The following is an 18,760-nucleotide window of genomic DNA, read 5'->3' as shown; positions in this document are numbered from 1 at the left end:
CCATCGTAAATAATAGGTCTGCTGCTGCTGCCTGTATTAATTATAATTAGAATGCTGATAATGTGCATGCTCTTTTATTACAGGAGCTGAATCAATTTTACAGTCGTATTCAGACCCACAAGGTCACACAAAGTTGACAGAGTGAGAGATGGCTCCTTGTAAAGCCTTTCTGCAAGAAGCAGGCTTGAGCTAAAACAGGCTAAAAAGCGCTATGGAGCTCAGGGAAATCACAGAATTGGGTGATTATTCTCTACATGACTATGAGTGACCCTTTTACATTACACACACATTCTTGCTAAACAAGAATTTATAACAGTGTTGGTGTTATTTATTTCGCTGCACATTGTTACTTTCATTAAACCCAGATAAGCGATCCTGGCACGTGTCGTCAAAATGGCCCCCATGTAAAACCACATGACAGATTACAAAGAGGCACTGGCAAAATGCTTTTTCACCACTACGGTTCTTGGTGGGTTTGGTTTGCATTTGTTGACAGTTCACAGGAGACAGTGTGTGTTTGGCCAAATGTTGAATCTCAACTTAGTCTAAATTCATAAGGCACCCCACTGGCTTGTTCCTCTGTTTCCCTCTTCCTCACGAGTTAGACTGTCAGATGGCCCAACAACAATGGATCTCACCGTCCTATCAGTCGGCTCCTACCTTCATAGCTCGCTGCGTGGCTTTAAAGACTGGATTTAGCATGGCTTGGCAAGGTTCAAACCAACAAATCATGCCACAGATTTTTTTAGAAAATCTACATATCTGTTTGCCCCATTTTTACATTTGAAATGCATTCAAGTTGCCTCACATTATACTGGCCTCCTCCCACTATGACTCCAAGACCACAGCAGCTTGTTCCCAATATGTCTTGTCAGTGAGTCACCTGTTAGAACAAATAAGCTCATAATCTTTACAATAAACATGATCATCCTAATTAATGTTATGCATACACAGGGATTTGTCCAATTAGAAACGCATATTTATATCTATAGGATGTCGTCTTTCTAAATAGCTACATACATACTGTATGTTACTATTTTCAAGCAACACACATATGTACGTAATGCTAAATTGGCATTTTATGAATGCTCTGCTATCAGTGAACAAACATTTTTGCATATTTCTTTCGCTATTGAATTCTTTTACTTGTTAATAACTAGGTGTGTGTTTCCTTTCTGGGGTAAGTTGTTGTATTTTTAGCCTGTGAATGTTAAAATGACCTTGTGTTCCTCTGTGAATGCGTGCATCTGTCATGAAATTATACATTCCATCAGCCCTCATTGAACTGGGCATTGACTCTGTGCCGCAGACTCGGGCTCTGGCAGAATCTTGATTATGGATTCTGTGATATTGTAAATGACTTGAGATTCCTCTGAATGTTTCGGATTAATCGGTTTGTGCAGATGTGGTTCCCTTTTTGGTGGGCGCCATCTTGAACAGTCACTCATTTCCATTCCGCCATCACATTCTGCATACAAAGCAGATTTCCAGATAGGTAATCCTTGTAAGGTTTTTAGAAGACAGGTTATTAGAGGATTGAGGGCTCTGTGTGTGTCTGCCTGTGTGTATGTGTCTGTGCTGAGGGAAATTATGTACATTTTTTAAGTTGGTGACAATGAACTGTGTCTCAAGGCAGTAGACATAGTAGCTGTCTCCTTTCACTTCTCACCTAACAACATCCCACCCCCTTAAAAATGAGCACACTCCAGGTACCCAGACACATGTGCGCACACACACACACGCACACACACACACAATCTCCACCTGCTCTCTCCCTCTCCATCTCCACCACCGCCACCCAGAATTCTTTGAAATGCCTGAGGCTAAAAAGCTGGTTACTCTCCTCTGGCTTGCAGTTCACAGCTCCAGATTATTTCTGAATGCCAGTGCTGGTCTGCTCCCATCATTCTGCAAACCCAAGCAGCCCCTCCCCCCACTACCACCACCCAACCCCAACCACCACCCAACCCTGTCTTAAAACTGGCTCTACCTGTCACCTGTCAAACGCACCCCACCTTTAAGTGGCCAGTTATTTTCCATTGGTTTTAGATGTCTTTCATATCATGGCTCATTAAAGCGCAGCACAGTAGGCAGCATATTTACATAGGCTACTGGGAAGGTTTTAATTTGCATCGGTACAGAGCATGACCGGAACTGAAGAGTGCAGCGCCAAAATGACTTTTTCACATGACGCCCCCCCAACCATCAACCTCCCTTTCCTCATCCATTCCCATATGAAAACATGTAGCTGGGCGTAATTGCTTGAACAGGGCACAAAGACGAAGACAGAGCCATCACAGAGGGAACTGAGGTTTCTCCCAAGCGCCAGACTGGGAGGCCAATCAAAGACGGCAATGAGCAGTCTGTGGTTGTGATCATTCTACTGAATATATACCATTAGTCTCTTCAAAAAGTCCCACCACTTTCAGCCACTGTGTAACTCCTGAATTTTTATTCAGTTTGTATGGCTGCTACATTCACAAGTCAGTCCAGAATCTATCCTATTTTCTATCGTGCCATCTGCAGCTCCACTTTCATCACAATAAGGGCTGTGCTTATGTTTGTTAAGTTAATTAAAGGGTATTTTTCACTTTCAAATTGATACTTTAGTCTTTGCAGCTGAGCCTGAGGTGTATTTAAAGCTCTGAAGAGTTCATTTTCATCATTATATTTCTAATTTACTTTTTTCAAATTAGGTCATAATGTAAGGTTTTGCACAGTAACTGTGAAAGATTTGTTTTCTTTTTTGGAAGGCGGGGGGAGGGCTCCTCTGCTTAATTATTTACATGACAAGATAGTCAAGCTGCCACCTTTTGCAATTCTATCTGGCACAGCATATAGCAGAGGAATAACGTAATTTCCGTCAGACAAGATTTTCAGCAGAGATTCCCTCAAAACAGCAGACTTTTCCCAGTTCGTAGCAGAGACTCCCGTATCAGTTAGAGATACCATTATCAGTCTCCGGTTCAAGATTCTGTTCAAAAAGACAAAGAAGGATAGAGGCTAATATTGTCATAAGATGCTCTGTGTCACTCCCAAAATACGTGGAGCATTGGGAGGATTCAGCAGTTGCAGAGTCCGCTCCTCAAACATTTGTTCTCCTCCCACATCTCTCTAAGGATCCGGCACTACAAACTGGCTCCTGCAGATGCACTCCAAATAGCAGGCTGTTCATCATGCATTGTCATAGAATCATTCCCCTGGTACAACACCCCCCACCACCACCCAGAACCATCACCACCACCTCCCCCGGAGGACACCCCCCCCCACACACACACACACACACACACCTCCCCTTCCTCACTTCCACCAATGCTCCTGCTGGCCCTACATCCCATAGCAACGCTCCGATATCAATCAACAGCAATGAGGCTGGCTCTGTCTTCCTCCTCATCATCCCAAACAACGCCGTGCTGCCCCTGCCCAGGCGCCACACCCCAGCAAGGATGGCCTGGATGCCATGCGGGACGGACGGATGGACAGACAGGCAGGCAGACAGACACACGGCCATGTGATTTCAGTGTAATTTTGGAAAGCATATTGTCTAATTTTGCCATCTGTCCGGGAGGGAACGATGGCAGCGTGGAGCTCATTTGCCGTCTGCTTGCTTTATTGCGGCTATACAGAACAAGTTTTTGGAGCAGGATGCAGGCCCGGGTGTGCAGCCCACTGGAGCTGAGAGGCGTGTCGATACAGGCACCAGGTTCCTACTACTCCATCATGGGCTACTGTGTGTCTGACATCCAGGGACACATGCAAACAGAATGAAACCTCAAGCACTGTTGCTTGAGTTATAAATGAAGTAAAGTAAAGTTAAAATTGCAATCTGAGAGCAAACTCTCAAATGTTTGCTGTCCTCAAGTTTCCGAGGACAAGTTGGAAAAATGTTTTACACTCTGACAGTTTTGAGTTGTCTCTCATACCACCAGGCCATTATGAATTTGGTCCAGTTTGCAGCGAATGGTCATATAGACACACACACAGACACACACACATGCATCGCTGTCACACATTGTGGATCACGTCTGGTTCAGCTGCTCCTTGGCTCTGACATTAATACAGAGCAGATTGGTGGAGATCTGCAGCCCTTGTTGTTTGATCTTTCCTCCTCTTGCCACATTTCCTGGCACTGCCCCCCTGCCACACCGCGTGGCGCAGGCAGGACTGGCATGGCCTCAACGTGCCTGCCAGGTTTGTTCTCTGTCTTCTTCCCCTTCCAACTTATTCCCTTATGCCCGCTCCATGGATTCAGTTCTGCAAATTACAAGAGCTCCCCTACCCCCAGCGACAGCCCGGATTCAAGAGACCTTCAATCTACCAGTTTGTCTTCTTCAGAAAGGAGTGATGCTACCTCGGCCTGCGATGTGTCACTCTTTTTCACATGATAATTGTCCTCTGCTCTGAAATCAGTTATTGTGCTCATTCTCTTTTCCAGGTTTAGCTAAAAGATTTTCTCCTGAAAGTCTCTATTTGGAATAAAACATTTTACAGAAGATTAGAAGTATTAAGTTGTAAGGTTATGACTAAACATTAGATACAGACCAAGCTCCACTCGAGAACAAAAGACATTCCTCAGCCACAGTGGTCACAGACTCAACTTGAGCAAACACTGTATGCTCTTATCAAGACTCCATCCCCTTCCGTTTTCTATTTACCCAGGACTGTCATTTGGCCCGTAATGCCTTGAGTCTCCATATAGAAATTGTTTAAAATGTCACAATCGAATGTATGAATTAAAAGCAAATATATCTTAAAGGTAAAGGCGGCATCAGTGCTTTCTGTATAATGTCAAGTATTTGTTCAAAGAATAATGTCTATGAGCACCACACAATAGTGTCTTTTCTCTGCCATTCCTCCCGAGGTTGTGAGGAGGATGGGCGGGAAAAAAAAGCACAAGCTAATTTAGTAATAACACTGCTTCATGATGTCGGCACCCAATTTGCACGGTCTATCTGCCATTTTACAACAATCTGCCTCCCCTTTTATGAATCGGCATCAGATCTCAGCCTTATCTTCCCCCTTTTTAGTGTTAACCACTTCATTTGTGACTAATGGCACACACCCGATCGTTATCGTTCTAATTTATTCCAAGTTTAAGATGGAAGGCCGGATAAGGTCCGAGAGACAATAAGTTGAAAAAGCCAGTGTGATGCCTCAGTTAATGAGGCACATCATCTTTTACTTTTTTTTTTTTTTTCTTTTTTTTTTTTTGGCGCCGTCGGGGTCAAAAGCAGAACGCATGCTGATTGAGAGTGAACGCAGGAAAACTGAGATGGCAATTCAGGAAAAGAGAGAGCAGGGAGGGAGGGCAATCCAGGGATTTCTTCAGAAAAAATCGGCAGAGATATGGAGATATAAGATCATCAGAGCTTTGAAATCGAAGCTCAGTTAGCACCTGGAGATGAGGGTTAGCTAAGGTGTTCATGGAAACACTGGCTGTGCATGGATATGACTGACGTCTAAGCTTGGGTAGCTGCATGTTCAACTGGGCTGCAGTGAATCAAAACTATCTTCCTGTTCAGTGTGAGATGTGTTTTGTACATTTTTTTTCATTAGGGAAGATTTGTTCAAATCTTTTGAATAATTATTATGGAACATATGCCCAAACAGCATTATGTATTTAGAAAAGTTTTTGGCTTCAGTAGGCAAAACAAATTTTGATCATGAATGTCTTTGAATCAATCAATCACACCTTTTCGTTCGTTTGGCTACTTTTTCCATCTCCATCCACAGACAAATGAAAAGCTGCTCTCAGGAGTGAACATGGTGTCTCCTAATGTGAAACACACGGGATCAGCCAGTCTCTCAGGCCTCCTGGGCAACATATGGAGCCCTCCAAGTTAGTGTTCAACTTCCCAACGGCTGTTATGAAAACTGCTGCACTAACTGCGGCCCTCAGAGAGCTAATTAGAAACCCTTGTGCATAAACCTTGCTTGGAAGTTGCTGTGGGCTGCAACAGCCCAACCAAGGCAGGATCTGTGCTGCCTGCAAGATAATAAACAAAATTTGCATATAATGTCAACGTTTGGCATCTTTCAACCATGGCCTAGATGCTCTGGTGGCAGGCCTTTGAAATACATCGATCAAAAAAGTTTGGGCAAAATGTCTGATCATTTACAGACTTTTGTATCTGAGAGAGATTTTTGGATTCATTCAAGCATTTTTCTATTAGAATTCTGGATGCCTACATCCTCGCTAATTATCATTCCTACACTCCAGTGGTTTAAACTTGTGATTTGTAACAGATAAAAAGCCCCACATAAGGGATCCCTACAATACATATTTAGCTGCGGAGTAATTAAGCTATATTAGACTTCATTCATACCTGCCAGAGTGTAATACTGCACTGTTACACAGTGACGCTTTCAATTAATGAAACCGTCTAAACCAGCATACATCTGGGATCACCATGCTGGGTCTAACTCAATTGTATTTATCATGCACTGTAAGCCAGCACAATTGTACAGGCATAACGTAGTAATTGCTATATAGCAGCTCTTACAATAGTAGAAATGGAGTTACCTTGAGGGAAAACGTTAGTAGGTCTAAAGAGGAAAGGAGAAAGTGGAGGAAAGAAGGAAGTGGCAGGGGACACAACCTTTAACCAAACTGTAAATCATGCTTCACTTTAAGAGGTGAGAAAATAAATAATGTCTGAAAGTGCAATGATTTCAGTGATTTAGGGGAGCTTTTGAGAAGCGTATTACTAGAGGTGACAGCTTGTGGGAGATAGGCAGGTTGTGTTAAGAGGGAAGGATAAGAGGCTATGACATTATGTCTGCAGGGTTAAGGTGTCAGAGTCAAAGCGTGAACCACTATTACTGGATCAATACTTCTCAGTTTTGCACTTATCTCTGGCCCAATGGTTAGCAGCAGCTTTTCTGGATATACACAGGGACTAAATGCCACTACTCAAAGGGGGACTGCATACCTGCTCCATTTTCCACAACTTGAGAGGAGTATTGTAACAGGAAATGTTAAATATTTTAGCCCTGCTGGTTCACCCAAGGCCCATACAATACAGTATTGTATTTTATTAAACAGTTCTTCTAATTTCAGGTCAAAAATACAGTTTTTGTTACTTACTTTACAATAGGTTTTGTCTGCTGCTGAAATATGTCCTCAAGAAAAGTGAGGTCCATCTTTTATGCTTTAGGTATGAAAACAAAAGTTGTACTTGTGTCATGTGCACTCTCGCACAGGCAAACGAAACACTGTCACAGCCAGCAACAAGAAAAAGTGTGCACTTTCAAGTCTTTCATTAAACTTCTGACGGTTCTGAGTTAATCCTTGCTGTACATAGAACAAAAACTCAGCATTCAACAATTTAAAAAAGCAGAGGGAGAGAGAGAGAGAGGGAGAGAGAGAAGGGAAGAGAGACAGAGAGAGAAAGAGAGAGTTGAGGTTTGGGAGGGGGGACTGGCCTGATCGCTACATATTCATATTCCTATGCAGGCGTTATCACTTAAAAGGCTTTCTAATTACAACAACAAGACAAAAACTCCTTGGATTCCTTCCAGACCCGCTAAATGATAAAATAAGCTTGCACTCTCTCTCCTTCTTAATCTCTGCAAAGCACCTTGGAGCCTCATCTCCCAAATACAGGCGAATGAATGTGAAAATGCCATTTAGAGATGCAGGTGTGACATTTGATAAGAAACTTCTGGATTAAATATGTTCTGCTAATGAGGAACCCAGCTACCCCATCAGGGCAAACTATTGGTGGGATTGTGTGTGCGCTGATAACATTCCACACGCAAACATCCAAATTCATTATTAATAAACAGCCGCAGTCTCTCTATCACACAGAAAGTCTGGATCCTTCAGTGGAGAGACAGGGATGTTGCGTCTCATTAGGAGAGACTAAGGAAAAGAAGGGGGAGGTACGGGCAGGATAGGGGTGTATGTGGTGGAGTAGGAGTTTCAACTGTTTTCATATTTAGCTGTTTGGGGCTTTTTTGGGAGTGTTGGGGGGTGGGCAATTTCAAAGGGTATGTTAATGGTGCATTGAACATTGGAACAAAAGGGTTGAAAGTTTCAGGGGATCTGGCAGTGAATGTAATTCTCTGGCTCTGACGGAAAAGAGGGGATAGCAGGCTAAGCCATTGGTGCAGTAGACTGGGAAGTCCCTGGCCCCAGCTTGACATTTATAACGATTTGGAGAAGATTAAAGCCGTATTACTGCTGTAGTCCATAATGTGGCTCTGTAATGAGGTGTGAGTGCATTACCGTGGATACTGTGGAAGTTAGCTGCTGTCTCAGACCTTTAAAGGAAAGACACAGAGAGAGTGGTTTCAAAGAATACTCGACCGCGCTGTGGTCATCTGCAGTGGAAAACTCGGAGGCTGGGAGCCGGAGGACTCCAGAGGCCTGCCAGTGGAAGCTGAGGCTGCCATCGTTGAAGACTTGTCAGTCTAAACCAGCTTAGTTCAGCCAGCCAGCAAAGTGTCTCAGACTGACAGGCAGCACTTTGTGATTCGGACCAGTAACTGGAGGTCCATGTCTGCCGCCTGGAAATATTTTATTTTCGAATAGAAATTAGAAATGGAATGTGTTATTTCAGGCACAGCATACAGCAGAGCGCTCTTTTTTTTTTTTTTAAGGTGCATACAAACTCATAGGATGAAAAACAGCTTAAGGAATTCTGCCAGCGCTCTGTTTTGACAATTATTATTTTTGGCTTTTTTTTTTGCTGTTTTTTTTTTGTTGTTGTTGTTTTACAGCACATAGTAAAAAGGACAGTGGTGCCAATTCTAAACCCAGCCACGAAAAAATGAATATTCTAAAAGGTGTTAAAAAATGCATGCGTTATCTGCAAAAATAAAAACACAGGTAATTTTGCGTTAGCATGTGCAAATGAAGGTTGCAGGTGTCGTCCATCCATTTAAACGCTCTTTATGATGTTAATTACTTGTTAGCGTAATTTTCCAGCCTCCGCTATCAAGCGTGAGAAGTTCAGAGACCTGCTGTTAACTGAGAGTCAATGCCATGGCACAGTTTCAAGAGCTCCCAAACAGGACGGCCAGTGATAACGAACAGGTGATGGGGCCTGATGCCTATGGCAGCAGGATATTGCAAAGACAATTGAATTTGCAGGGAGAAATGAATCTTCTGGACAGCGTATCAAATGTTAAAACAACACACATTGCATGCAATTTGCTTATGTAGGAGAGTGATAAAGTGTGCTTATTTAAAAGATAAACAAAGGGGGGATCTAGTGCAGTAAATTGTGCATGTGTGTTTATTCCCTATGAGTAACGCCAGAGGTTTATAGTCCCAGACACAGGCAGCCATGCTTTATGGTTCCTCTGTTTGTGTGATAGCAGTATTTATGATACTGGAATTTATGTTGTACTGTATTCACACTGCCTGTGTGCTAGTGGTGGTCTGTATTTAAATGTACTTAAGTTGATTTGGTGTTTGTTATGTGTTTCAGTGAATGCCTTTGAATGATGTCAGTTTTAGCAAGAGGTCAGATTCATTATCCCCCTCTGTGCTTCTCACAGGAATCCGGCCTCCCAAGGTTAAATTCAACATTCCAAGTTTTTCCCAAGGAGCGAAAGCCGTTCGAATAGAGAGGAGTTTCATCTCCTCCTCAGCCGCTGCTTCAGCTAATCTTAACCCCTCGCAATAACATTTCCACTCCGGTTCCTCCGACTGCAGACATATTTGCTCTCCCTTGCTGCTTGTGTCCTGTTAAGATTTAAACAGCAAACATAAAATGTGACAGATAACCTGCGAAAAGCTTTGGAGAGACTTGACTCCGAACATTATTTTAAAGACCAGATCTGAGAGCTCCGGCACAGCAGTCGGGAGCGATTATCTGCTGTGATCCCTCTCCGATGCACCGAAGTCATTCATCTGCCGATCCTCTACCCCCCACGCGCACACATGCAGCCCTATGCAAAGGCAGACCCCTAATCATGTCGACACGTGTGTCAGTGCCGTGGATGAGCAAGGCCTAGAGATGAGAACGGCTCTGTAAACATGGGCAGGCAGCAGGGAGCTTCCCTCTCCCCCCACGCAGCTCGGAATAAGCAAACGGGAAGATTTAGGGATTTTGCCGGGGCCCAACTTTGTAGTATCGGCTCAGGGTCTTTTTCGAGGTTTTCCGGGGTGCTGCCTATGGGATATTGTTCTTAGCTTATGAAGTGCCGCCCGCTCGTTATAAGCTGTGTGTCTTTTGTCAATAGTATTACAATTTTGGAGCTGACTCTTCTTCTCTTTGCCCCCACTCTATTCCTTTGGATTTAACTCTTCGGTATCTGCTGTGGCCCACATATTGTCTACATATTCTGTCACTGACCTTTGCTATTGACCTCTAACATTCAGATAAACCAGCAGAATCTTTATGAGGACCTCTTATTATACTGCTGCAGCCATTTTTTCATTTGACCTCAGGATTCATTGAAGTCAACTTTTTTTCCGGCACTGTCGATTATGAACTATCATGACAGACTAGTAAATCTAGTGTGCATCAACTGTGTGCATTCCATAAACAAGCTAATACAATTGGCTGTATCAAATGGGATGTATATTAACAACAGTCAACTGTGCTCTCTCCGCTGTCAGGATTCTATTATGGAGCATGCTCCCGCCCCTTGTTTTGATACAGCGGTAATTTAAAGACCGATCTTAATTGACTTATTTTTTCCGCATGTCTGTCGGAGCTTGTGCATGCACTGCAATAAGAGTCTTGTTTCTTTATTGGGCCACACACAATGTACTGAGTTCAATTTTACCATTCATAATGAATGCAGCCTCGCCATTCAAATGCAGCCATAAGCACACAGCAGATAAGAATTTAATTAAATGTAGATTAAAACCAAACAGGAAAACACACTGGCTGATAATTTTTTATCACGTCCCCTGGTCATATTTTTTTCCCTCATACTTTCGACTTGTTCTTCCTTGGGCTACATCTTTTCAGCTTGCCAAAAGTGGCAAAACACCTCACACATCTCACCGTGGCGCCGTGAGATTGTGTAAAATGCAAAACGAGGGGCGGTCACACGATTAATCAGAATCCTCGTGTCTGGGGAGGATGGCGGCTGGCGGAGGATTGGAAGGGTTGGGGCATTTGTGGGGGGGGGGGGGGGGGGGGGGGGTGTACAGAGGTGCAAGGAAGGAATTAGTTGCTTCATCCCAAATTTGCATCATATTCCAAAGGACAATCCCAGCACTGTAGGCAAGGGGAAACATATCTCGCTCTCTGCAGGAACAATTAAATATTTTCTACAATGCTGAATAAATGTCACCTTCAGTATCAAATTGTCCATACTTGCTAAACATGGTGTTACAGTGAGTGCCTCGAAAGCATGCCTGAGCAGAGAGAAGCCACAATTTTAGATGTGGACCACAGCCTGAGCTAACATACTGTAACACACATTCAGGAGCTGTTCACCTCAGGCACTAATAGTGTGCTGAACTCCACTGGGGATACCAGTGAGCAAGAGACAACTGCAGCCTTGTCAGGGATTTCCCACCACTGAAACATTACACCTGGGTGCTCAATTACATATCAAATACATGTTATTTATTTATTTTTTAAAAGAGGTTTGTACACTAGAAATTCCCTTTGTCATGTGTTTTAATTAATATAAGAACTGATAGAAAGGCCTTTTCAAATATCAGAGTTCAACACTGGTGTTAATGCTCAACTATTTCATTTTTAATTTTTTTTTTTTTTTCTGGCGAATTACATTAATTTCCCACCATCTGGTGTACTTATCACGTAGCATATTTCACTTGCATGTAATTTTTTTTCTAACAGTTTCAGACAGATGTTGGCATTACTTGAATGACTTGAAAGAAAAATTCTCCACTTCAAATGTGGAGAGGTGATGCTCTCATCTTCTGCATACATACACAGATTCTCAGATAAATGCTCAGAGTGGAAACCTCAAAAATTGTGCGATCAGAAAAGAATTGGGTAGTATTTCTTTCCTGCAATATTAATGGTGCAACATTAGCAGAAAGGTTCGAAACATGGTCTTAGTAACATGGCAGTGGACTTCAGCACTCATGCCATCCTTGCCACCTCCACAGCGGCTGACACCGCCGTGCCGCTGCCTGCCTGGCTGTGTCCATGCCCGCCTGCCCACCGCGCTGGTGCTGCATCTCAGTTCCACTCTATTACCCTCACGCAGGCGATTGGCCTTTTCTGTGGGGAAAAGAGCAATTTCCTGTCGCAGTCTGTTTGATCAAGTGCTAAACCCTTGTGATCAATAGAGAGACAGATGTCGGCTCCAGATGGCCGCGTGGTGATACCTGGGGCAGCGCGGGGGCTTGCCAGGACGACAGAATGGCAATGAGCAAGGGCAGCGGCTGCGCTCCCGATGTCCCAGCCACCGAGACACAATGTGACAAACGCAATTAGGCCTTTTAGCTGCAGATTATTTATTTCTCTTGCAAACCGACAGAAAATTTAATTAGCACATACTTTAACTAATATGTAGAATTACAGGGGTGCAGAGACAGAGGGTATGCTGGGATGTTGACTGGTGTGCGTGTGTATGTGTGTGTGTCAGAGTGTGTATGTGTGTGTGTTTTTTCTGTGTAGTGCTGTGCTGTGAACACATTAGAATGTTCCTAAATACAGCACAGAAACACTTTCCAAATAAGAAAAATACACCTTTTAGGGCACAAATCAGTAAGTACTCATGAAGAAAAATACATAAATTCATAAACTTCAGAAATTCCTTTCCCCATGACCAGATCAATAATGCTGAATTTTAAAATGGATGACAGGTGCATCTCTCTGGCTCTCTGTCCTTCTGGAGAGGAAAAAAAATAACTGCCAGCACCAGAAGGCCATAATAGACCTTTCCAAAGAGGAGAGACAGAGGAGGAGAGAGGCTCCCATTTTTTAAACGGCAAGCATTTGCATTAGGGCTGGCATCCACCATACAACCCCACATACACACACATACACCCACACTCTTAAAAACACACAGACACACAGACTGGCCAGCCAGCCCATGTGGCGTAGGGCCGGAGCCATGTTGGAGGAACCACTGAGGCGCGTGGCGATGGCGCACTGTTCTCCCAGGAAAACCAAGCTCACCGGCGTTGGCCCTCCGCCGTTCACCTGCTCCCACCGAGGCATGATGGGTAGGGGGACATGGGCCATGAGGCCACAGCTGGAAGGGAGGGAGGGGTGGGCTATGCTGCCGTGCTCAACACAGCGGCACCCTGTCACAAGGGGTCTTCTGGTCCCATTAGCAGGGCTTGGTCAGGACGGGCCCCCAACCAGCCTGCCGCCACAGCAGGGGCCGCAGTAAACACATGTCGACCGGCCACAACCAGGACACAGGCAGCACTGCCCGCAGAGAGGGATAGCTAATAGAGTGCTCAACGGGACAAACCTGTCCAAATAAAGAATAAAGCAGAGAGGAGCCAGTCAGAGCCTGCCTTTAATAGTCTACTCCACTTTACTGTGGACAGGGAGGAGCTGATTGTGTGTGTGTGGCAGCTAATGTTGGAGAACAGCCTTCTACTGCAGGAATTTGTGGCTGGTATTGTCTTAAACTGACAGTACAGAACTCCTGTGTTACCTGCAAGATAGAAAGTGTAAAAATGTTCTCAATAGTCATTTACCATTTATGTGAGAATATTTAATTTGTTTGAGAAAAAAAAAATTAAAATGTCAAAGAGAAAATAATTTTAGATCCTGCATTTTTTGGTTATCTTAAAAAGGTTTGCTTAAAAATTCTACATAACACAGGTGATGTTTGGAATGTTAAATTTTACTCCATTAATCCAATAAATTGTTAGTCGAAAATGAATACATTTATACAAGAAATCTGAATATTCAAGCTCTGTCACTGCACAGAGCAGAAATAGCTGCTAAAATACATTTCCATTTTTTTCTCCTTCAAAATTATTACAAAACTATTACTAGGCAAACATCCCCTGCCAGTATCTATGCCACTGCATTAACAAAAAAACCTTTATAAATCCCCAGGGAAACACTTTTCATTTCAAACTGAAACATTTCATTTCTTACTCTGTAAAACATTGTTGAATCACAATTTTTTCCTGTTGTTTTTGTGATGTTCAAACAATTCAGAAATGCATGTTGAATGACATTGTTCAGTGGGCTGTGCTGCGCTTATGGCTTTGTTGCCTGTGAATGTATGCTATTGAGAGAGCGGCATGTATGTGCTCCCCAGGGAGGACTTTTTAATTTGTGGATTCTGACCCGTTTGCCATTCGCTTGAGGCCATCCATGAGCTCTTGGTACTGACTATGTCTGCAAAACACTTGATGCTAAAATCAGTGTGGACATTGTAGTGCAAAAGGAAGGAAATCTGGGGCTTTGGGGTGTCTGACTGAACTAGGCAAGTCAGGGCTCTGTAAACACATATTTAATGAGGAGTATTTGTTTCCCTAAAAAATATAGAAGGTTGTTTTTTTCCTGCTGTAATTTTCACATTTTAGAAGTAAAACATAGGATGTGTTAAAAAAGTCTCAAAGATATTCTGGCACGCTTGATTGCTGTCATAACAGAAATGTAGCAACAACAGACAAAAGATTACTAAACATTTAAAAAAAAAAAAAAAATCTTAAAAGATTTAAGCTTACGCAATGTAATTTCCAGGCTGGGATCAAGTCAAAATAAGGTCAGAAGAATGCTATTTGATCCAAATACATTTCTCATGGGAGTAAGATCTTTAGCACCTACCTGCAAGGATGTATAAGCAGACTGGCGTCTATGCTGCTCTGCCTTGTCTGAGACGTCCCTGCATCATCACAGCATAACACCCACTGACTGCAACTTGAGCATGAGAAGAGTGCCTCCTAGTGGCTGACACTAAACACGAGAAGGAGGAGGTGAAAGAGAGAAGGGAGAGACAGAGAGGGAGTCAATCTGTGTCAGTGCCTTAGTGAAATAATAGTAGAGTCAGCTAATTCTAGTTTAGTGTACTGTCAATAATAGTAGGCTTGTTTGACCCCATGAATGATGTTGCCGTTCAGGTCTAACTCAGCGTTTTCCTTTCTGCTGCTTGCCCGTTTCGGCCAGAGATTGTGACGGCTATGAGTCATCCTAATGTGTTCAACTCTGATGATCCAGAAACAGTCTAAATATTTACCAGTATTCATGAGGAGGATTTGTTTAGTGTTTGTTGCAACACCGTCTGCTGTCAGGTGCAGATACAGATATTATTCATCCACGATTTGTGATAAATATTTTCCCAAGAGCCTGAGAAGTTGACTGGGAAGTTGTTTTGTGTGTGATGCTGCCATTTACTTCTCCTGTGATAAAGCTTTGTTAAATAAAGAAGTGGTGATGAATGGCATGCAGCTACTTGATATTCGTAGGTGCGAGGAGCTCGTTCCCATTTGACCAGGAGCAGTTTGAGCTGATTTGAAGACAAGAAGAGTAGAGGTCTTTAATTACAACCCTCTCTGTGGCTTCAGGCACCACTAGTCTCACTTCACAATTAGGACCAGCAGTTAGCGCAGGGCCAATAGACAGAGACGAGACCTTTATGAGCCAGAAAAGCCAAACCAAGGAAAAGACGGTTTGACAAAGAAAATTTGAGTTCTCCCCTTAATCTGGTAATATAGAGACTTTTTGCTCTTTAAAATGTATAAATGGTCATTGAGCACTTCTCTATATGTGTATTTAACAGACCTTGTTCACAGCCTTTTTCATTTTTCAAGGCACACCTTGATGCTTTATAAGCTAATTTGTGACCCCACAATGCGTTCAGGTAATGCCAATGGGAAAACTGTTAGTTTACCCAGAAGTCTTATTCAGTTCCTCCCATAATACGGGACTGTGGTGCAGTGGGACTGTACTCCAGTGCTGTAATGGCCTCTGCAACAGTAATGTGTTTGGACAGATGGGAGAGGCAAGTGCTGATGTGCTTAACTACGCATTTTACAGCTAAACTATTAAAGAGTTGTGCTGTTTACACACCAACATTTGAATACCTGTCTTCAGGCCAGTTTAATTATCCGGGCCCTTCTGTTATTTCTGCTGCTTTGTTGTCTCTCAGCTTTTGCACGAGGCATGAGAGATTTGTTTGCAGCTTCATTAAGATATGGTGGTGGTAACCGTTTGCAAGGAGCAAAAGAAAAAAAAAGAAAAAATTACTCCTGTTCAAGTATCTCATACTCTTTCTTCCCTCCCTCCCCCATACATATACAGATACTGTACACATCCGTTTTCTTATAAAGTCATTTAAAGTGAGAAAATTAAAAAATGCCCTGTGATGCCTGCACTTTGAAATCTCTCGGAGCTTTAGGCTAAGGGGAGGGGACACACGCCCTGAGTCCCTGCGATTCATCCTGAGACATTTGATTAGTTTATAAGTACTTATAGGGGGAAAAGGGTTTGCATTCTAATTTTGTTTCATGAATTCCTTCATATGTTCATCTTCAACTGCACGTTCAAATAAAGCATTAATCAAAGGGAAGAGAGGGAAGAGGGCATTTAGCCAACAGAGCCATAGTCTCAGCCTCAGTGAGCTGGTGGATGTGGTATTGAGAGACTGTAGGAAGCAGTGGTTTTTAATTATCTGGACTACGTACAGGATGCTGTTTTTGATTGTTTTAATGAGGCAGCTGGCCTATTGTCTCCCCTTAATTCCTCCATTGTTTTTAGAATATGTCATAGTTCTTTATTCTTTTATCAGGTGCTCTGCAGGAGGATTTAGACAATAGCCTTCATTCCAACTGCATTGGCCACTGCACAAAGGCAGCTCACTGCAGACAGTTAGCAGGCAAACAAGCGAAAATCACAAGCTGCACTTTTCAGAGCCTTTTCCCCAGTTTCATGACTTACAGTTTTGGTCTTGCACTCTAGCTCTTGACACTGCCCCCCTCCCTCATTCATATGGATCATGCCATTGTCATAGGTAGCTCACCTGTGTTTCTGTGATTTAAATCACCTGTCATGAAGAGGTATTGAGAGAGAAATGGCCATGACAAATCTTTCGACAGAGCTCCTTCATAGAACATTGTTTTTGTCTTTTGCCCACCTGACGCCTCTGTGCTGTTTTCTATCTGTTTTCTATGCCTTGAATATGTGTGCATGAAAATGTTTCTGCATGGTTTGTATGCACTGGGTAATACGTGCAATATGTACTTGTGCAAACTTGTAAATGTTATGGCTGCACAGTTGATCACTCATTTGTATGTGCAAATTTTACATCACTAAACGATATAATGCTGCACAGAGCTACAATCATGATGCATTTCAGAAACCAGTCAAAATGTACTGCAGATACATTACGCACAAAGTTTCAGAGAGAAACAGCATGATTTCTTATTCTGATGACAATGTAAGTGTAGTTTCAACCCTAATCCTGCAGCCAGAGCACACGTATCTTACTACCTTGTCTTGGATGAGTGACTGTAACAAGTGCTGCCTCAGTATTTTGTGCAGCTCGGAAAAACTGGGACATGCAGTCCTAAAACTCACTTCCAGCATTCTCACACACAACAGATGGATCTGTAGTATTCTTGGCTGAAGGGATGCAATCTGAGTGCATATTTTGCTGTCAAAATGCAGTAAAACATTTTCATCAGACTCCACATAATCTACTTCATTTTCAGCTGAGGAGAGCGTACAGTATCTTTGATTTGGATTGATCCAAAAAACACTGATTTGTATCTGTGCATCAGGGCCTTGTTCATAATTCTCTTTGTAAGCTGAGCGCATCTGAACTAAAAGATCCATTCAGAAGAGAGAAACTTTTGTGGCTGTGACTGCGATATATTCCCCGCCATTGTCAGTGGCAGTTTGTATCTACCTTGATGGTAACTTGGGCAGACAGTGGAGAGGAGTTTTGTTATTTTAATTAGGAGATAAAAATTCAAAGGGCCTCTCCAGGCAGTGTGTGGTATGACAGAATCAAAACGATGAAGTGGAGCGGCCTGAAGTGTGTGTCTCGTCACAGCAGATTGGCCGACAGATAGGCGCTGCTCTTTAAAGTGGCGCTGACATGCACACGCTCATGCAGACACACACACACACTCATGGGGAGCAAGCCTGCACACAAATGGGACTTTGAAAGATGGCATATTTTAATAAAATTTCACTCCTTTGACACATTTGTGCTGGTCTAATTTTCAGTTCTTCACTAGTAGATAGAAAGGGCTAGAAAGGTTTTAATCAAAACAGTGATGTGAAATCTGAAATATTCAATTTTGCATTGAAATAATGGGGCAATTCATTGTAGAAGCTTAATGATTCATACATAATGCATGATGCAGTAGTGTAGAGTCATAGTTGCTCTTGTTTTCCATTTCTAATAAATCCACAGAAAGTGGATTGTTTTCATACAGAGCCTTACTTGAGCACCTTCACCATGTCTACAGGGAGGTTTTAAACCTGGTGATTCATAGGTTTCGTGTAAACATGAGTAATCAGTGCTCCACATGTGTGTGGGCTTTCTAGCTATGTCCCCCTGCCTTCACACCTCTCCTCAGGACTCTCTTTATTCCACATCAGCCAGGGCTCAAATCACATGTCCCCTCTCAGTCTGACACTCCGTCGGTATGTTTGCACATCTTTGAAAGCTAACAGCGTGCTTTAATTAATTGTCCAGCTTTCCTCAGAAACAATGTCCTAATTCTGCCATTTAGCAGTAGCGTATCATAGTTTGTTGTTATCTCCCCAGCCAGATTTCTGTAAATAGTCACATTAAAAACTTTAATCTCTTCAATGGAAAATGAAGTGCAGCTGAAAAGCCTGTCATGTGCTGAGATAAATATTATCTAAGCTAAAACCTTCACTCTCTCCCT

The 18,760-nt window shown here is 42.8% G+C and overlaps 1 protein-coding gene across 2 annotated transcripts in view; it reads left to right on the top strand.

Annotated features, from left to right (window-relative positions):
- The window catches only part of zfpm2a (zinc finger protein, FOG family member 2a), a 112,590-nt gene that overhangs the window by 87,997 nt on the left and 5,833 nt on the right, over positions 1-18,760 (top strand). The window lies entirely within an intron of this gene.

This window comes from Scatophagus argus, chromosome 9 (genome assembly GCF_020382885.2).
Source record: "Scatophagus argus isolate fScaArg1 chromosome 9, fScaArg1.pri, whole genome shotgun sequence".
NCBI classification, from domain to species: domain Eukaryota; kingdom Metazoa; phylum Chordata; class Actinopteri; family Scatophagidae; genus Scatophagus; species Scatophagus argus.
Note: the sequence above shows the minus strand (reverse complement) of the source record. Positions and strands in the feature narration are given on the sequence as shown.